Below are 6,019 nucleotides of genomic sequence, written 5' to 3' on the forward strand. Positions count from 1 at the left end.
TCCGGGCCTGTTGACTCTGGATTGCCTTGGCCGTTGTTGGTGGTGCTGCTAAAATGGCTAAACCAACAGACAGCTGGCAGATGGAGGCCCGGGATTACCCGGGATCTGCTCCTCGGGGCGTCTTTTGACCAGGCCATCATTATGGCCCATCTGTGGGTGTTTTGGATTCGCCACACCCCCTTCCCCAAAACTGCAACCCCCCCAAACATTTGTGTTTGAATACCGGGCATTTGTCGGCTGGCTGGTTTTCGGTTGGTCAACTGAATGCGAAAGAAATGTTTGCAATTATTTATTAATTTCATTTGTACCGCTTACCGGTCATTCGTCCTGCCTCCTGTCATGCAGGGCACTTAAATATTTGATTGAACATTTAAATATTATTTTAATTAATTTTGCAAGTTTACCTTTACTGCATTGTTTGCATTCGGCGGGCTTATCGGGGGCGATCGGAGCTATTTGCCGGACATTGGCAATTCAATACACAATTGCCCCAACCATGCATAATTTATTTAGTGGTTTATTGCGCTGCGGTCGCCTGCAAATGGTATAGACTCCTGTCAGAGGACGACGACTGCCGCACCCGTTGGTGTAGTGAGTACAATATAATCATTATGACACACGACCGCAAATTTCAATAAAGAGATTTTTTGGCTGGTCGATCAATCATAAAGGCATTCGCCACGGCTTAATATTCAGCAAATTGTTTCCAAAATTTTTTTCGACTTTCTTTCCCAACGAACACTGCATTCGCCTTAATTATTTCCCCACCTTTTTTGATTTGTTTTGCTTCTACTCCTCGAAAAAGGCAGTGCGAATGCGTTGGTTGTTAGCAGGTGAGTGCAGAAACATGCAATTAGTGCCAAAGCCAACTGAGGCAAGAAGATGGCCAATGGCTAGTCTGCGAGTGTGAGTGTGGGCCAAAATGCGATCAAATACACACACACACTGCACACACTCATAGCCAAACGAAATAAACTAAAGTGCCAGTGAGTTTTTGGGCCTGTGCACCAGCTGCTTTTTGAATTTTGGTGTTTAGCTTTTAGCGCCTAAAACTATGCTTTAGTGGTCAAGTGGAACAAACAACAGAATCCAGCAGCAGCAGCAGCACAGGGCCAGACTACAAAAATCCCTGGAAAACCAAGGCCAGAGTGGAGTGGGTGGATGGGAGGTTGGGTGGTTCGATGGAGGACCCAGTGGGCGGTGGGAGCATAGGTGGTCTTGGGGGCCAGGCGGGCTAATGGAGGGCCAGGGCCCACGTCTGGTCATTTGCAACATGGTTTATGTGCTGGACAATGCTTTTTGCACTCAATGAGAAGGGCCTGTAGCCTGTACATGGATGGCCATGTGCTGCTGGGGTCCGGCTCCCTGCACCACCGGTATGATTTACAGCTATGCAGCTTAAATATTAAATGAATGAATAATATGTGTGGTGTCGAGACTGTTGCTGCTGCTCCCACTTATGTTACTCCAGCACCTTTTTGCTCTGGGGGAATCCAATTTTGTTTTTCGGAACAGGTCTCGCATGTGAAAAGAATGTTCCACTTTAAACTAAATTAAAAACAAGAATTTACCTAAGCAGAAAAAACCATAAATAGTTAAAATACAATATGATTGGAATAAATATAAATACCTACTAAAAAGTAGATAATAAAAAATGATTTTAAAAGAGAAGAGAATTTATTAAAGCCAAAAACAACCTACTATATTATTAATTTTTCTTAGTGCAGGCGCCTCGTTGGTTACTGATTTATAGAGCTAATGTGTTGCTTTTTGCCAACCAAAGGAATGAAATTTGTAGGCCGCTGGCAAATATTGAATTTTCTTAAATTCCACTCCTGCGGGATGCGAATCTTGCTCCTCTTCCACTCCGACATTATATGTATTGCTATGCAAACGAGCAGTGAAGTGCACATTAAACTGCAAGTAAACGATTCCGCCGATGAAGCCGAAAAAAGTGCAATGCAAAATGGCAGACACGAGGAGCAGGGACACTTGACTGGGCGATTATTTTTCGGCCAACTGGCAGGAGCAGGAGGAAAAGCGTTTAAGGACGAATAAAAGAAATTCCCTCGATTGCTTGGCGCGTGCTTTTTGAGAGCAATCGTGTGCGTTGAATGGTGCAAGGCAAGCCAGGAATGTCTACCTGTTCGTCTGGCGCTCGATAGTCCTGCCCTTAATTGCAACTTCGATTTGTTGATTTCGCCTGGGGAAATGGAAAGGGAAAGGTTCTTCCCAACTTCCTCCCGATTTGCAGCGATTGAAAAATTAATTTGCAACTAATTGACTTTCGGGCACTCAGATGTCTAATTTACGATCCATGCAGGAGGGCCACAGCCTGCACATCCACATCCACATCCCTGCCCATCCTGGCCGGCACAAAAAATGAAGAACTCCGAGAAACGGTCAGCATTTCGGCAGGACTCAACTCTACTCGACTCAACTCAACTCTCAGCAATGACAGCGTTCCATTTCCGTTCGTCTGCCGGCGTGTTAATTGCATTTGCGTGTTGCAGACTTGGCCAGCGAAAGGGTTTTGTTATCGGGGGTCGGCACTGCGACTTCTGCAGCCAGTGGCAACGGCAAACAAGGTTGTAAATGCCAGTTGGCAGTCAGCGGGGACACAGACACTGGCTAAAGTGACTTCCGCTCGCACAGGACACACACCCCCACCCCCTCCTCATCCAAAACACACACCCAAGCACACACGGTTTGAGCCGCAGACACATGAGTTGGTCTGTCAACGAGAAGGCTCATTTACTTGGTCCATCATTGTCTCCAGCAGGGATGAAAAATTAGCCAATTTCCTGCTAAATCTAGCTTTTTTAAAAAGTCAAATTCGGACAAAAATAAAAACACTTTCATTCATTAAAAAAAAGTTCTTATATTTACAAAGCCACGTAGTAATTTTTAAAAAATATTAGGGGTTAAAATGATTTGAGTAGCTCGTTAATATCCAGTTATTTATAACAGTGAAAAGGTTTATTAGGATTTTAATAAAAAAAATTTTCCAAAATTCCAAAGAAAATATCATATTTTATCAACACCACGCGCGGATCGGGTGAAAAATTAAATAAATTTGGGTATTCAAAAAGTATGCAACAAAAAATTTCTTCGGATATCCCCTCAGAATCAAATTCTTAATCATCCACTGATCAACATTAATCATATGCTTTATTTATTCCTAGGTATTCATGAAATCCAACTAAATTGGTCTATTGGAATAATGGGTGTTTAGGATCTTACCGTATTTTTGTGTTATAAGTGTTCATTGTTCTACTCACTTTAGGTGTTCTGTTGTGCACAACACTGGCCTCCAAGACCTCACTGCCACAATGTGCTCTGTTTGGGTGAGTGGTGCTATAGCTGAGCTCAATGCACCATGGGTCTTTGTGCCTCGTTTCCGGTCATCGAGCTGCGTCTCAGTCCTCAGTGCCCGGCATCATCATCTCCATCTCCATCTCGAGCAGTAATTGCCTTTCAAATAGCGCCAAACTACGAGCTAATGAAGGCCTTGAGTGCATGCGTAATGGTGTAATAATACCTCCTGGCTAGCTGGATGGCTGTATAGCTGTATAGCAGTATAGCTGGATAGCCTGCCAGCAGCCACAATAACGACCCCATCATCGGGCTCATCCCCTCCTAGTCGGCTTCCATATTGGGGCTGCCTTCTGTTTTCTGGCTTGCTGGCCCTCTTGTTTGTTTATTGGTGACGCAAAGTTCTTGGGCCTGCTGTCTGGTCGCAAATTGATTGCCATTGACACACTACTGTGGCACATTTCACTTTTATCGAAGCCAAATTTGTTTGCCGACCAGCCCTGTTAATTAATCCTCAAGTCCTCGACGTCCTGCCACCTTTTTCGGTCTTACATATGAGCGTACATATTTGAAAAGCTGGTTGGCTCTTCCATTTTGCCTGCAATTAAGCTGGTAAAATGTTTTTCTTTCTAAATGCCCAGCAGAGAGCAGGAATTCAAATATCTATCTATTTCCTCGGCCGCCCAGTTCGATCGTCGTCGTAATTGCGGGCATTAAAATAAAATGAAAATTGCTTCTAATGCGGCAATTTTCAGTTGCTGCAGCGGCAAATGCCCGGCCAAGTGAGTTCAATTAAATATTTATTGCTCCTCAATGCTGAAATCGTCTTTTGTGGGAACGGTAGTGCAATTTGATATTGAAGCGCTTTGCTTTGGCTACCACTTATTTTTTACTTTTTACTCGCTCGGCTCTCGCACAAACGATTTTTTGTCATTTCACATTGTACATTCTGTGGAAGGAGGAGCGGTGAAAGCACCAAAAGCGGCAAGAGCAGGAGCCACGCACACAATGTGTCCTTGATTGGCCGGCAGGTCCAGGTGGGTTCGCTTTTGTGTCCAGTCCATTCCATTCCATTCCGGCCATACCAGCCATGCCGTCCATTCTTTGCCGGCCCGAGGAGAGCGTGAACCGGCAGCAACAATGACCCGTCGAGAACAATGGCCAACGACCCGGCCAAGTCGCCTTCAGTCTCTCAGAGTCTTTAAATGTTAAATATTGTGTAAAAGTAGCTCCTCCGTCGAGGGCTGATCACTTTCAGGTGCAAACCGCCCACGAAACGATTACATCCCCGCACGTAGCTACGTAGGGCGAAAATACGTTCAGATAAAGTGCGTGAGTGCGGGCGACAGGAAGTGGGAAAGGGGAAGTTGGAAACTGAAAGCTGGCGTGTTGCGTAACCGCAGTCCCTGTCTGCTCCACTCGGCTCCTGGTAAAATGCCAGAAAAGTATGTTAATCAGTCGAAATGCCGAATTTCGATACAACGCCCCCAGAGAGGCGCCGTCATCAACATCATCGGCATCATCAGCAGCAGTGCAGTGCAGGTGGTTGGAAAATGGTACACTTGGAAAACTAAACATCGATTGTATAATATACATATATAGATATATTAAAACCTTATGGTAGTCCCATATTATTTCGTTGAAGAAATTTAATTTTATGAGCATTCCCTTAGAAATAAATTTATTTTACAATTGTAAGGAATTGGCGCCCAACGAAGGATCTTACCCAACTGCATTTCTTGAAGGCTTTTGCAATGGTTACAATATTTCTTTACGTTTTTTGAAGTCTTACAAATCTAATTGATTTTTCAATAAATTCATTCTGGAACCCTATTTTATCCAAGTGCGTTTCGCTGGCTTACAAGCCCATTTGCTTTTCCGTGTGCAGGTGGGTGCTGTCGTTTTATGTTAATCATACGCCACGTTGGGCGATAATAACGCGGCAAACAAGCAAACAAGATGAAATACGCGTGCCGCATGCGTAATAAATTTTATCAACATCCCAGCCAGAGCGCATACGTAATGAGTGAAGTTTTGTCTGGCACTTGAAATGCCGCCGGGAATTGAAATGCGAATGGGAATGGGTATCCGAATTAGAATTAGAATTGGTAGCTATCTGTGAAATGCACTGACGTTTAGTTTATCGGCACAAGTCAGGCCTGGCATGATGTATTGGCTTCTGGCCGGCCCACAACGAAGAAAATAAATATTTATGTTGCGCTGCCGAAAAAACCTTTGAGCGAGGACGAACCAATGTTCGTTTTCCTTTGAGCGGAGCAATGAAGCAATTTATCGATTGCCCGCAGAGATTACTTGTGCCGCGCAATTATATTTCTTTTTGTACATCGCTTTGCGATTTTATTGCTCCAATGAATTTAATTGCCAGGCGGTGGATGGGACACATATGTAGACGAGTGCGACAATTTGAAAGCAACATAAATTTTCGCCGAACGAAACCCGGAAGTCGCTTGTCACACGTACTTAAGCATTATGTTAATTTATATGCCCAGGCCCGCTCACAAACGCACAAGCTTACAAACTCACGCATCCAGCGTGCAAGCGACTATGAAATTTGAAGCGACAGAGCGTCGTTTAAGCCGGAAACAGACAGCAGGCAGCAGGCTGGCTGGGAATCTATGCATATCTGTATCTGTGCGACTATGTCCCGGCATTCCGTTGCTTGGCAGCCATGGGAATCGGAATC

Source organism: Drosophila takahashii, chromosome 3R, assembly GCF_030179915.1.
Source record: "Drosophila takahashii strain IR98-3 E-12201 chromosome 3R, DtakHiC1v2, whole genome shotgun sequence".
NCBI lineage: Eukaryota > Metazoa > Arthropoda > Insecta > Diptera > Drosophilidae > Drosophila > Drosophila takahashii.